General features: G+C 40.2%; 1 protein-coding gene across 3 annotated transcripts in view; it reads left to right on the top strand.

Moving 5' to 3' along the window:
- Positions 1-1,641: 1,641 nt before the first annotated feature.
- The window catches only part of dennd4c (DENN/MADD domain containing 4C), a 38,035-nt gene continuing 24,006 nt past the window's right edge, over positions 1,642-15,670 (top strand). For 2 of the 3 annotated variants that reach the window (XM_042400596.1, XM_042400597.1), the window contains exon 1: positions 1,643-1,972. The gene's annotated coding sequence lies outside the window, so the exon portion shown is untranslated. Of the gene's footprint in view, positions 1,973-15,670 lie in introns of all 3 variants that reach the window. The other variant, XM_042400598.1, reaches the window with a different exon arrangement.

Consider the following 15,670-nt stretch of genomic DNA (forward strand, 5'->3'; position numbering starts at 1 on the left):
CTGGGGGTCAGCAGATCCCACTTTGAGAACCACTGCCTTATCGTACCAAGAAAACAAATATAGGCAAAACATGTAGGTGTACAGCAAAAAATGAGCCACTGCATTAAATACACGTGTAATCTAATGCAATCCAATACAACCGCTATGTCATAAATTCTACTTTTATGAAACTTATACATTTTCAGTTTTTGTTGACATTGTCAGAAAGATGATAATCCTACTTTATGTTTATTATTCAGGTCACAGTGGGTGGTGGTGGTGTACTGGAGTGCATGATATTGAAAAGGGTTCCTAATATTTTGCCCCCCTCATGTATGTTAATGGAGTGAACAAAATATTTGGAATACTTTTCAATATAATGCAATCAGTACACTTTCACAGTGCAATTGTTACAGCAGCTCAAAATTAGAAGATAGTAAGAGTAAAGTAAGATAAATAAGATAAGATAAAATATAAATAAAAAACTGAAGACCATATATACATATACACACTATAGACAGGAAATTGGATAATTGGAAGGGGCAAATCGAGTAAATGCACTTTTGACCTCTTTTGTCAATACAATGACATTCTGTCCATACATTTGCATTTATGAAGATGAAATGCATCCAATAAAAGTAAAAGATTATTGTGTAAGATTTAGGGGGATCTATTGGCAGAAATTGAATATTATATTCATGAGTATGTATAATCACCTGAAAATAAGAATTGTTGTGTTTTCGTTACCTTAGAATGAGCCCTTTATATCTACATCATGGATGTATAATAAGAGCTGGATAGGGCGCCGCCGCTCAGCCTTGCAGCCAATTTTTCCCCGTGGCTACTCGCGATATTGCAGCAAAAAATCCCCCTGCGGCCCAAAAAGGATTTTCCCCATAGACCACCATTGTAAAAGAGACGCCTATAAAACTGTTGACAGGGCCCCTCGAACTGCAAACAACGTCAATTATGACTCTTTCTGTTATGAACTTTTGATCCATGGGGGTTTTATGTTTGTAAAACTTTAAAATCCCTGACGTCATCACAATGTAAGTCTATGGGCCGAGCGGGAGCTCGCGGGCGGGGCCAGCGGGTGAAACACTACTGCGCATATTCAGTGGGCCGCACAACGCGGAAACAGACCCGGAAGCTAGAAACTTTTTTGGCGTATGCGCCAGGCGAGCAATTCCTATAGGACTGAATGGGCGCCATTTTTAGTCTGATATCCAGCTCTTCTAATACATCCATGATCTACATAGGGAGCGGGTCCTCTTCCATGAAGGCCGCCATGTTGCACCACCATGTTTCTATAGTAGCCTAGAACGGACAAATCAAATACTGGCTCTAGAGGGGGCCTTTCTTGTTTTTCGCAAGTTTCAACCCTATAGGTTGAAAGGGATCTGCAACGTCATCGTCAGGTGCCGCTAAAGTGCCAAGTAACACATTTCCCATAATATACATACAACGTGTTTTTACTGTTTTGAGGTGAATGAGACATACAGAGCCGCAACAGCTTTCTATTCTCTGTGATTCAGTGTTAAATTACCCTTTAATGTTTTCTCAGTAACTACATAAATTGCTTTTTCTCTGAAAATGTATTTGAACGTCAGTGAGGAGTTTTACTTTGAAAAGACGCGCCGGCGCGCGTGCTTGTCAGCGCTCGTGCTCCCCTCTGTCAGTTTGCAAGCAGGGGCCGTAGCCTCTCCTCTTCTCTGGGCGGTTCCAGTCTGTAAAGAGACGTTTAGGAAGAAAGCTCGCCAACAAAACTATCAGCGCAGACACAAACATGGCGCCTGCCTCCGCCGACAACTTCAGGTGAAAGTGTGGTGAAGAAAGTGGCCAGCAAAGTTTCTAAAGGACTGCTTTATTCGCGCACCGTCCTGGTTTAGCACGTTTCCGTTTGCACAAATAGAAATACGGAATATATCAAGCGGGTAAAAACAGCAAGTTGCCTACATGTCAACATTGTCTCTCGCTGCAGTGTAAACAGCTGGTAAGTGCTCATATTTTCGGGTGTGGGGATAGCTGAGACTAAGCTGAGTTTGTTGTAAGTATTATTACATGTAGTTGAACTATTTGAAGGTAACTTTAGCAGCGTAGAAGTGCTGAAAGTACATTTTCCTGGTGTTGCGCTGCTGCGGGGCTTCTACACTTTCCATCGTGTGTGTTATCCAACCACGGAAAGAGAGAGAGAGAGCCACGTATCACTGCACAGGGCTGATCACAGGAGGACATTTCTTTTGTTATATCCGCGATCATGTCGTGTTTCCTGCATGAAAGTTGACCTAGTTATGGGTCGGATGCAACAGTTGGGAATATAACACCACCCCTCCACCCCCACCCCCCCTCCTCTCTCCTCACGGGCCCTCCTTGACGCCAGATAATCAGACTCTGCTCTCCTGGAGCCTGTCTAACCTTGCAGGTGTCTGCTCTCTGCCACACTTGCCAGCTCACAGGCTGGATTTCCTGCTTAAAATCAAAGAAATATATGTAGGAAAAAATGACTCTAGCAGGGGAATTTTGCAGTTTAAAAGAGTCAGAGCTGTGGCCGAGATAAGGAACTGTTAACCTGACTTCCCTTTGGTCATGGTGGTTGCTTTTTATCCAGAGACTTTTCTTTCTGAACTTGCCATGTCTGCATTTGTTTGTGTGACCCCATGCCAAGGAGGACATGGAGTTGTGTAAGATGCCTGTGTTGGTTTGTGGCTGTGTGTGTGTGTGTGTGTGTGTGTGTGTTGGGGGGAGCACAAATGCCATTGAATGCAACGCTAAGGTGCTCACATATCTGTGGCTCAGCACTTGACTGTTTGCCAGCCAGCCAGCAGTAGTCTAACCCCTAAGGGCAGCAGAGTACTCCCTGCTCCGGCTTCCCAACAGCGTTATGGTGATTCATGGCATGCATGTGATGTTCCTGTTATGACAGCCATGACACAAGTCCCAGCAGAGTAGAGGGGTGGCACTTCCTCTTCTGCATTCATATTTTCATTTAGGTGTTCTACCACCTGAGATGTTACAGAATAATCAAGGTTTCTGGAGGGAGAGAATTGTGGGGAATAGCTCTTGCAGAATTGCATCAGCAGCCCAGACGTTTGCTATTAGAAGCACTGAGCCCTTGACATTTGTAAACATAGCAGAAAAATCTCCTTCTTGACCTTGGCTTGACCTGACAGCCGTTTGGGAAAAAAGGGGAGTGGAGCGAATGTAGCCTCCACCTACAGGTGCAAAGTGGGTCATAGCTGCACCATGGCTTTGTGTACATTGAACTTGCACTTTGCCACTGACGCTGGTCGTGCAAAGGCTCTGTCAGGTGAGGAAAGGAAGTGGATTGGTCAAGGCAGTAGCAACAGGCAGATGAAGGACTCTGCAGTTGCCTAGGCAAAAGTCAAATAGGATTTTGACAAGTGTGAGGAAAGCCAGTTATTAATTCTGTGGGACTGTGAGAGGAGTATTTCTTGAAGTAACAAATGTGAGTGTTTCTGACACGTCTGCTATGCTACATTAGTGCAGATCTTTTAGTCCGTTAACTGACATTTCAACTGCTTTCATCACTTATTCCTTCAAAGGACAAAACAACTGCTTTCACCACTTACACATCAACTGACATTTTAACTTCATCTCTCTCTCTTCAACAGACATTTCAGCTCTTTTCAAGCCTTACATTTTCTACTGACACTTCAAACCCTTTCAGGTTTCAGGTTCTCACCTTTTGAACAACAATAATACAAAACATAATACAAACATTTTCTTCAGCTCTTCTAACATCCACCACTTCTACTGTGTAAAATTTACTCCGACTACTTTCAGTGCTTACACTTCAGGTAAATTCATCACCTGCACTTTGACTGACATTTCAACTCCTTTCAGGGCTCGAAGCTCCACTGATTCTTGAATTCTTCTCAGCACTTTATCTTCAACTGATGTTTCACTAAATTTCACTCAGTGCTTACACTTAAATTGACACTTCAGTTTCTTTACTTCTCCAGCACCTCCACGTTATCTGCTATTTCAATTTCAGTATTTGTATTTTAACTGACACTTCAACTGTGTCAACATTTTAACTATTAAAAATGTTTAAACTGTGAATTTTCTCCTTTTCCTCTCCTATTTGTACTTATTAGCTGTATGTTGTTTTTGTCACTGTGAAGGAAGTCTTCCTCTATTATGGGTCAATGTCAGCGACACAATAGCATCCCCACAGCTTGTAGGAGTTAATTGTCTGGCTCAAGGACACTTCAGCAGGATGCTGACTTGCCCAAATAGGGGTTTGAAGCCAGACCGATGCTGATTAGAGCTGCAGCAATTAGTCAATTAATCGATAAATAGATTGACCGAAAATTAAACACCAACTATTTTGATTATCGATCATGAAAATGGATTTCCTGCAGGCAGGCCTGAACTGGTAGCGGGAAGTCGTTGTTTGCATAATCCTGTTTGAATTGATCTAACATAAAAACCATAATAGCTAGAGCATTCATTCTTTTGCAGCTGAATGCTAAGGCTTCTGTGTCATCACATTGGACGCTCATGTTGAAAGTTAATGACTGTTGAAAGTTGGTGACATGGTTGCGCAGTGAAGTGGCACCAGGAGCAGAAAACCGGTCAATAATTTATGTATAATTTTTTTTATTTTAAAAGTGCAAGGTGTGTGGGAGAAATACACCATTCATATGCAAGGCTTGCCGAGGGCCCGTGTGTGTCATTGACAGGAACTGTCATGACGACTACCACAAGTGAACACAGCCCACAAATGAAACTATCAGCAACGCCTTTGCACTCTGCTCAAAAAAATGAACATATCTTAAAAACTAAAAAATGCACATACCAGTAGTTCAAATAACATTAGCTGTGTTGAGAGATATTTTGATCATGTTTCTACATTCAGAATTGTTGTGGATCAATATGTTTTGTGTGTTTCTTTATTCAAATTTGATGAAACGCATGTCAGATATTTGTTTTTTTAAATTTATGACACAGTTTCAGTACTTTTATCAGTTATTATGGTTTATTGACTTACATCACCTTTTAGCTTAGGTTGTGCAGATTTTAGGGAGATGAAGCATTTGTAGATACAAGCAAAAATACCAGTGAAGGCACTGGTGGACCATTTCTATGGCGGAGTTCAAAGGGTTCATGGTTGAATAATTTTTTTGAAGAAAAAATACCAAAATTCTCTGGTTCCAGCTTCTTAAATATGAATATTTTGTGGTTTCTTTCATCCTCCGTGATAGTAGACTGAATATCTTTGTGTTGTGAAACAGTGATAGACATTTTTTTACCATTTTTTCTGAAATTGTACTGACATTACCATGGATGGTAATAGTAATGGTGTTTTTTTTACTTAACATAAATAGTCAGGACACTGAAGGAAATAGTGGTCATAGTGCAGATACAACTGACACTGCAACTGCTTTTATTCCCCTAAAAGACAAAGTGCAACCTGTGAAGCTGTCTGTTAAGACATATTAACACCAGATAGTCATTTCCAACCAAAGAGAAACAACAAGGATCTTGTAATGCAGCCAAAAACCCTCTCAGGTAACCTATTTCCTTCCTTTGTTAGAAGGAAATAGTCAATGCTGCACTCAACTTAGGGGAAACAGTTGCGCTAGTTTCTCTCCTCACCACACCCACCCACCTAAAGTAGTCAGTGAACCTAGAGGAAACACTGATTTAAGTCTTGTTCTTTCAGTAGTACTGGATCTGAGTTGGTGTAGGCCCAGCTAGTTAGTAAGGGCAATGAGTTTGCCCTCTCTCCCTTCGCTTCAGAGTGGAAAGAATGCTCTCTGTCCGCCGGGCTGTCACGCTCCAGGAGGGAGTGAGTCTTGTGACGTTTCTGCTGAGCCTAGACTCTACCACTCTGATCCTCCTCTAGTAGTCCAACCTACCCAAGTTGTTTAGAATTGTAGGAAGTCGTATCTTGACGCAAACTTTAAATAATTTGACTAGATTTCAAATCTTCGTCACTGCCCCTATCTGACCTTCTTTTCTTGTTGGTGGAAAGCATGGCCTACCTGCCGCTGCCGGCTGTGCTGGCAACTGTTGTTTTTGACACAGTTCAGCAAACACTTAAAGTGTGTCACTTTCTTTTGAAAACTACACCTGCCTCTTTAATCACGTGCTCAGCTCTCTTTAGAGTGTGACTTTAGACCCAAAGTCAGTCGGTGAAGGAAAAGTGGAAAGCTAGAGATACCTCTCCTGATTGTTTCTAGTCTCTTTGATGTTTTCTTGACAAAACATTAGATGAGCAACCAGTGCTGTTGGACTGACAATGAATTACAGAGGCAGCATACAAAGAGGAGCAGACAGTTGGGATGAGCCCTCTGTAATAGGCTTTAGTGCGCATCTGTTATAGTGCTGAAACAGTTGGTCCGTTTGTATTAATTTGTATTAAAATATGTCTGAGACTTGCTGGTGACAACTTCTCAAATGTGAAAAAACAACATATTTTTCTGTTTCACATCATTATAAATTGATAACTTTTATAATTTGATATTTTTTGTTATTTCTTTTGGCTTATTTACAAAGTAATAATATTTAGCTTTGGTAAATATGTCATTATTTTTAATGTCATTATACTGTAGATTAAACAATACAAATGTAATTATTTTTCAGAAAATGTATAAATTAATCTGTTAAAAACAATTTGTTGCAGCCATAGTGTATTATTCCTATAGATAATACCTTTATGTTTCTATAATGTGATGTTTTATTGAGTAAAGTTGCACCTTGTAAATATCAGTGCTCAGTATGTCTTCATTATGTTAGTGGCTTTTATTTGAGCAGTTTTATTTTAAATGATAAATGAAGGCTAGATGCTGGTTAATTTGCTGTAGCCGGACTAAAGCTTTGCTAAGATTGAACCAACTGTGCCAGTAATTGAAGCACCAGTTTCAGCTCCGTTAAATTAAACGGATGTGTTGTAGTTTTAAGGGAGATGACAAAAACATTACGCTCAATTATAGCTTAAGATAATCAAACAAAACAACCCATGCCCAAAGGAACAAAATAAAATATCCTGTAGCAAAAACAACAAACATGATCTGGGTTGTGTGTTATCAGTGTGATTTGGCAGCCAGATACCTATTCTGAGAAGTGTAGTAACAACTATCGTCAGTCCCCAAATGAAATTGGATTTTGCGTATTGCCTCTGTATGGAAAAAAAAAAACAGCTGCCAGGGTTAAACAAACAGAATAGAGGAACAGAGTTCACCGTTGGCTTTTCACTTTGTTCAGGCTGTGCACAGCGAGCGAGATGTCGTTAGCATATGGATATGATAATGCCAGGCTCTCACACAGGCTTATCTGGAGCTGAAAAGCTCTAAGATAGACAGTGAATACTCCACCTCTAACACACACTGATCTGCAAATACTGAACAGTTAGCCTAAATATATTTCCTGCCTCTGTCAAGTGCACTTGTGCATATATTTGTCACAATAAACACCAAATTTCCTGTATCATCAACTGAAAAGTTTGGCAGTCACGACACACAGATAAGACTTAATTTGCTGGGGCAGGTATTTACAGACTACAGTTTATGTGCACATATACTATAGCTTGCACCATATCAATCAGACAGCAGCTCAACTGGCTTCAATTTTTAGCTCATCTCCCACGTCTCACCTCAGGAAGAGCACAGAGTGGGTTTTTCTGTGGTTGCCGCCTTGTAAAATGGAGGTTTCGTCACCTCATTGGCACAATGCACTCAGCCTGGCCTCCACCAGCAGCAGCACACTGTGATGACAGGTGGCAGGGAGGGCCACTTTGCTCTTCAGATCCTCCAAAGCAAGAGAAATGAGTGCCACTTGAGCCAGACACTGGTCAGCGGCTGCCACTGGAGCTGAAAGGGCAATGTGTCAGAGGCTATTAGAGCTGAAAAATAATCACCTTCACCAATCTCAGCTCTAACTTTTTTTTGTGCATTGTCATGGGCATAGCTGAGCTGGATGGTTTCAGCAGCCCTGTTACATGAAGTTGAATAAGTGGCACTTTATTTCTTTGCGCAGAAGCTCACATACACGCACACTTGTCACATGTGTCGGGGTGAAGCATCAGCTTGCCCTACTCATTACAACCAATTGTCTTCCCACTCCCTGTTAGTATAATCACCGCATCTGCGCACATCCTGGCCCAGAATATCGATTTTCGGTCTCATTTGCAGTGTGCAAGGTACAGTACATGACAGTTGTGAGTGTCATGCTCAGCTGCTGTTTCAGTCAAGCTGTGGCTCCTGCTGGAATAACTGAGACAGACACAGCACTGTCTGTTGTCCAGCATTACACACACACACACACACACACACACATGCAGGCAGGCTCTTTCACCTCTGGGGAGCAAGCCTCCAGGCTCTTTTGTGTGAAAGAGATGAGATCATTGTGGGGCAGACCATGGGGGGATGGAGTAAGGGGTTTCCACTCTGTATACTTAAATAGAGAAATCTCTGTTTCCATGTTTGTTGCATTCTCTTCATCTTTTTATCCTTTTTTAGCTTTGATTGAATTGAATTTGGCACCTTGGAGAGTAAGGGGAGAGTCAGGTGAATGTCATTAACACCAGGCAAGTGCTAAAAGTGAACAAACATCAGGTTTGGTAGACATTTGAAGAGCAGGACCTCCCCAGTTTTATTTGTGGCAGCCGAAGAGTTTTCCTTTGCCCTCAGGGGTCGTTTGGCTGCATAGCCAACCTTTGGCACATTTGCAAGCAAGTTAAGACCAGTGCTACCGCCGAGGAACAAGACTTTCCAGTGCAGGAAAATCTGAGGCTCGGAGGAATGATCCAGTCAGGATTTTAAGTCTAGTGTGATCACAGATTGAATTTCAATCTATTTCTGTTTTTTTCCTGTTTTTTTTTTTTTTTACATTACATTATTAATAGCTCACAAAGACCTTAAATGCAACAGATTTTCCTCATGTCTAAGTGGTGCCCATGTTACTCTTTAATGCTACATGCTACTCTGAAATGTAAATATGCTCTTCTGTACTGCTAGCTGCTGGTTTCATAAAGAATAGGCTATTGTACTAGAGATGGTGATTCATGACAGCTTATATTCCATTACACCTTCCAAAACTGTTGTCTTACCTTCAAAAATCTGAGTCGTTCTCCCTCCCCTGCAAGCCTCTATGAGCGATCACAGAGCAGCTGGAAAGACCAGATAATATTACAAGTGTCTGTGCATCTCTCTCTCATACCTGCTAAAACTGCCTAATGAGGGATGACATCACATTGTCGCTGACAAATCCATCTGGCATCTAAAGTCGTGTTTTGTTTTGAGAAAAATGTTGCTCTGTTATCACTCCTTCAGGTTTATGGCATGGTCACTGTGTGTGTTACGTTGGCGTGCTGTACATTTTGTCATTTTAAGAATATGTTAGGCCCGCTAGAAATGCCATGTTTTGGCATGTTAGTGGTAAGTTTTACACAATTTGAAATAATTATGTCTAAGGAGATTAATGGACATTTAACCACAGTTGACAATGGAGATTCCTCTATCACTGGGAAGAGTTTGTTTGACTGAGTTTGAGTTATGGCTCTGAGAAGAAGGTGTGTGAGTTTTGAAGCAACTTGTCTCAGTTGGATACAAACCACAGGTTGTGGCCTTGTTTATAGTTAGGTGTGGGCATTGTGGAAAAAAAAATTCTCTTTCACAATATATGTAATAGAGGTGCAACTAATGATTGTTTTCATCGTTGATAAATCTGCTGATTATTTTCTATTTGTCGTTTTGTCTATAAAATGTCAGAAAATGGTGAAAAACGTCGACCACTGTTCGCCAAAGCCCAAAGTGACGTCCTCAAATGTCTTGTTTTATCGATAACCCAAAGATATTTAGTTCACTATCATAGAAGACTAAATAAATCAGAAAACATTCATAATTGAGAAGCTGGAATCAGAGAATGTGGACATTTTCTCTTCAAAAATGACTCAGACAATTTATCGATTATCAAAATAGTTGCAGATTAATTTTCTGTCCATTGACTAATTAACTAATGGTATGTTTATGTCGTAATTTTATATTGCAATATTGATATGCTGTATATCTTTTTATTTTACAGAAATATTTCTGAAAAATTTGATTGGGAAGCTTAATGGGTAAATTAAGCAGATGGAAAGGTCTGTTCCTTTTTGGGAAATCCAGCAAATTAAATACCTTTTTTAAAGATCAAGATACCTCATCACAGTAATGTAAAAATTGTATAAAAGTCCAGTCATCACAAGCAGTAATATGAAATGGATAGATACACACACAGTATGCATGTATGTCAAAATCTCTGAAACAGTTGACAAATTTACATCGTCTCACTGTATCATCGTACTGGACAACCCTAATTTGAGCGTAATCTAGTGCTGAATTAGCAGTGCATAAATAACTGTGTGCTTTATTCATTCAAACCGAAAGTGTACTGGAGACTCTTTCAGGTCTCAGCTAAAAGCATTTATAGACACGAGAAAGCCAGAAACCAGTTTCACAATAACCACTCACAGTATGTGTCCAGTACAGTGTCATAGTATTTTTCTGTCATGGTTCGTAGTGACCCAACTCTCCCAGTATAACCTGGACAAAGAGCGTGACACTCGATCATCGGGGCTCAGGGCTCAGGAGTAACAGAGGAACAGGTTTTCACATGGGAAGGGAGGGGCAGAGCTCAACCTTTAGAGGCAGGGGCTCAAGTTACAACACAAGACTTCATACAGTGGAAATTTAATGGACCAGTTTGTCCGCCAGTTTGACTCTGAGAGTGCATTTATTTTACCATTTGACCCAAGAAGCCTCACCTTTTTTTTGCCTTAAGGTTCAAAAGTTTTCCACCCTGCATGTTGTTGCAAGTGGAGAATATGAAGGGCAGAAAATCCTTAATGTCATGTTCACTTCTATTTAAAATAGTTTTAAGGCTTTTAGTCTAATTCACTGTCAACACCATCACCGTTTATGGCCACTACCCTGTTTTATTTGCCTGCCAGACAGAAAAGTGGACAATAAAACAAGCTTTTTCTGCCATTTTATATACTGTATGTCTAAAACTGAGCGAGCGGACTTTATTCTAACGTCCTCTCAGACAGCAGAGTACGTGTCAGCTATACTAAATGTGCCCTTGAAAGACTTGGAGAGATCATTTTCCTCAGCCAGAGTAACACTACTCGCAGCTCAGGGTCGCGCAGCCTGGCATTGTTGGGGCTCGGTTGCCATGGCGGCGTCAGTGTTTGTCTATCATGGGCTGTCACAAAGAGATATTTGTATGGTTGTGGTGGGATGTGTGGGAGGCAGAGGGGACGGTCACAAATGGTTCACAAATGTGTGTCCGCAGATATGTGCACACACCTCATGTCAGTGGCTATTTGGCCTTGCATGGAAACATGGTTACTCATTTAAGTATCAGTGGTGGTAGTTTGGAGGTTTACGTTTGAACATCGTGCCACCCAGCCTTATGGTAGCCCTGAGTATGGTTTATAGATATCATAAATGGTACGGTCAAAAATAGGTTTTAGTGTTTTATGTCCTGTTCAGTGCCAGTTTCAAATGGTTGCATTTGTGGCAGTTCTCTTTTATTATACCAAATTCATATAGCATGACACATCACAGACTAATCTAACTGCTAATGGCAACCTGTTCACAACAAATCAACAATCACGATGCGTTTGTTCCATCGACTCCGTCTTTGAGTAGAAACAGGAAATTATATGAAATGCATTTTTTCTATGTTCATTGGAAATACCCTGAATATTAATACATCATTCCTAGATATTTAAAAACAGACTGCTAACAGAAGTCATATTATTACGGTGAACTGGTAAATTCACTATACCCTCCACCTGATGCGGAGTTCTGCAGAATCAGGACGGTACTCACATTGAGAGAACGGATGCGAGTAAAATGCACATTTAAGTACTGCTTCTTTCCATGAAAAAGTTTGATGTTGTTGTCCTGTGGTCGGGCTTTTACATCAAAAGAAGTATCTGTGTTGTTGTGTATGTATGGAAGCTGCAGTATGTGTGATGCTAAAGGGGTACACATGAAGCCTAGTTTCTAGTGCTTGATGTTCATTGTAAAGTACATGTTGGTTCATTGGGTTTGTGACTGTTCGTAGAGCAGCGTTCAAAGCTCAGTCAGGACCCCACAGATCTACAAGATACCCTTTTTTTTGTTAACATTGCTTTGTTCCCTGCTGTGACACTTTGTAGTGAACTGTGCCCATGCTGTCGGGTAGCTGTATGACTCACAGGCTTGATGTTTTCATACCAGCATTACCATTTTAGAGAAGATGAATTGTAGCGGCTAATGGTTTTGACAAAGGTTAAAATAGGCTTCGTTACTCAGCAGAGAAGACTGTTGCAAAGAAGCGGTGTTAAAATAAGAAAATACCAAAATACCAAGTGCTATTTGTTTCTGTCTTCTGAGGGAGAAGATGAGGCTATAGACCAACAAAGAATCCTTTGCTGCTGACCTGTGACCCACTACTACATCAAACCTGCTCACACCAAGGCCCAATCTTATATTTCCTATATGATGTAGTCTGCACAGAAAGTACACACAGGTACATTAAAGTCAGCACAACCATTTCAGTTTAGGAAACACATCTCTGAATAAGGCATTTTTAAAAGTTATATACTGTATATATATACAGTGGTAATTACTGTGTATAACTTAAATGTATCAATACAGCAGTTTTAATTGTAACTGGCGGAGTCCACCATTCCCACACAGGATTCAAATTGCCTACCTATGCAGGAGGGTTTCACAGGAAATTATACATGCATGTAATTCAGTGTTAGAAAATGATAATAGAATATTTAGTATTTTTGCTTTAAAAAATTACTTAATAGCCCTACATAGCACATTTTTCTCATCAGTGTCTCTGTTAAATTAATTTTTTAAATTTAAAGTTTTTCAAATATGATGCGATATATTAAGTTATTAACTTAAAGGCTACTGGGTCAGTATTTGTGTGACTGTAACATTTGAGCTTCAGAAAAAAAAAACATTTATCAGTAGCAGGTATCATTCAGATGACTGCCCTTTTGTTACGCACTACCTGATCCATACCCATGTCATGTTTGAACAACTAGACACAGAGATATCATGGCTCATTAGGTTTGATGTAAAAGACTACACACAGGGGTCAGTCCCAAATTTAGAAAACTGGTGCATTAACTGACAAATATACAAAGAAGACCAAACCCTCTTTCCATTGATGTAATGGGACTGCTCAGATCTTCCATTTTCATAGTCATGTTTACAAGCTTTTGACATTAATTCATGCACAGAGTTGGGCTGTTTAAAAAAACACCCTTAAAATCCTAAAGATAAAAGACTCTGATACATGTAAGCAATAAATCATTTACTGTTTTCACTAAGGGCGCACCTGATTCATATGTGGTGAAACAGTATGTCAAACAGGTGTGTTTAGTTTTATGGCGAGTAACAGAGTTTTGTCTCAGCTATAAACAGACGTTAATTCACCCACACACAGAGAAACCATCCAGTCACTGGTTTGACAGCCTGAGTGTATTTACTGGCCAGCCTTCGGTGAGAACACATTTTAACAGTGTGGTTTGTAATAAAGCAAATATAGTCTGAAAACATCATTTTGCTCTTGAATGGTGTCATTACCGGTGAGATGTAACCATGGATACAGTGAAGTAAATCTCTTCAAAGTAAAAGTCTTAACTCAGTATGCCTCTAGATTGCTGTTGTGCATCATCAGAAAATAAGAACTGGGTCCAGTCTGAATTAGCCAGACAGCATTCCTCATTGTGTTGCAAAAAGCCACATCTGGAACCATTTGGGCTCATAAAAGCGTTATTTACAGTAACAAATAAAAACTTTCAGTGACATTCTTCAAAATGGGCAAATATCCTACTTTGTCAAGCAAATTGTGAAACAAAGTGAATTTGTAAGGATGGCTGCAAGTTAGGAAGTGGAATATAAGTACTCACGTCACTCACTGACATGACAAAGCTCCAAGCAGATCCGTCAGGATCAGGGGGAGGAGGGAATGTTTTCCTTGATATTTTTTTTCCACTTCCTTACATGTGATACTTAGTGTATCCTCAGCTGAGCTTTTCCAACTTGCCACACTGCAACAGCTGACCATGTTAAAAGAAAAGTGTTCGTGACCTGTTAATCCATTTACACTGATGCACTTTTATTGCTGCTTTTGTTTGTGGAAGGTCATTTAGCCTCTGCTTGGATAAAACGGAAAATTGTATTGTTTTTGCTGCTGGGGCTTATGTTGATTCAGTTACACTATGCTCTTTGATTTGAGTGTTTTTCCGACATTGTTTTAAAGAGTAATGAAGACATGGGCCTTATTCTGGGCAAATGTCCAACTACCTGGGCTTTAAGGCTGGCAGTACACTTCAAACAAATAAGATTTGGCATGTTCACATAGGCAGAATGCCAAGTTTATGACCAAAAGGCTGTGCCTCATTTAACGCTCAAGCTGATAAGGGTTCTCAAGGTGCTCAAAAAGAATGAAACATTAATTTAATTACTTCACAGACATCATGCCATTGTTGCAGCCTGCATGATATGTAGCAAATGGGGGGGGGGGGGGGTGAAGCACGCTTAAAGTCTAGAAAAATTTTCTGGGAGGGGCAAAATGCACGGAAAGTGAGTCGGCTGTCCCGGCTGTTTGCTGTCTTGCCGTGGCTAAATAATTTTCCTCCCAGGCAGGTCAGTCTGCCTTCCACAGCACAAGCCAGCGGATGTCTCGCTCTGTTGACACAGCCAGTAGACACCAGCATGCACTCCTGCACACGGATACACTGCTGGAACTTACTGAACAACTTTAAAACTGCACATGTATTCTTCTAGATTTTCTTTCTCTTGCAGAGCAACGTTTTAAACCCTGTGGTTGTGCTGGAGTTGTTTAAAAAAAAAAAAAAGAAAAATAGGGAGAGTGGGAGAGCTGTGCATTATTGCATAACAGCAGTCATTCTTTTTATTTTTTGGTGATATTGTGAGATGTAACTTTGCAGATTTGTCTTGTGGCTTCACCATGATGTTATGTCATTTTTCAAACTTTAGTTATTTATCAGTAAAATTCAGTAGAAATGAAAAAAACTATAAGGGACAATATTAATGTGCGCCATGAAGTCCAGGGCTGTCTGTCTGTGCTGTGACGGTTCAAAGAGGCTGCTTTTTTTTTCTCGTTTCTTTTTATTTTCCTCCTGCCACAGCTGACTCACCACTGGAAAAATTGAACTTCCTGTGTAGGTCCCAACAGCTCTTTGAAGGGGACGTGGACGTGTTTGCTTTAAGTTCCTCTTTCTTCTTAGACAAACCATTTGCTCTCTGTCAATTAAGACGTATTTTGCTTTGGCAAAGGAACAGCATTTCTCTGCACCATAAGTGATCAACAGTAGTTTTCAAATATACTGTTGTTCTGTTTTTACATACCACAAAATGCTCCGAAAGGTCTTGTAAACACTTATTAGAAACCTGCATTATTGATGCAAAAATATTCAGTTGAATTTTACATCTGGACTGCATTCTTTTTTTAAAATCTTTTTCTTTATTTCCACAATCCCTTAACTTAACTTTTTCTCCTTCAGTTAGTGATTTCTCAATACATTTGAGCAATTCTTGCTGAGAGATGGAAAAAAAAGGCATAAAGAAACACAGTGTGTGGCTGCAGTGTGTTTTCCATTGTTAACTGATAACTCGAGTCACAAACTGCTAATGAGCTCTAAATA

This window comes from Thunnus maccoyii, chromosome 22 (genome assembly GCF_910596095.1).
Source record: "Thunnus maccoyii chromosome 22, fThuMac1.1, whole genome shotgun sequence".
NCBI lineage: Eukaryota > Metazoa > Chordata > Actinopteri > Scombriformes > Scombridae > Thunnus > Thunnus maccoyii.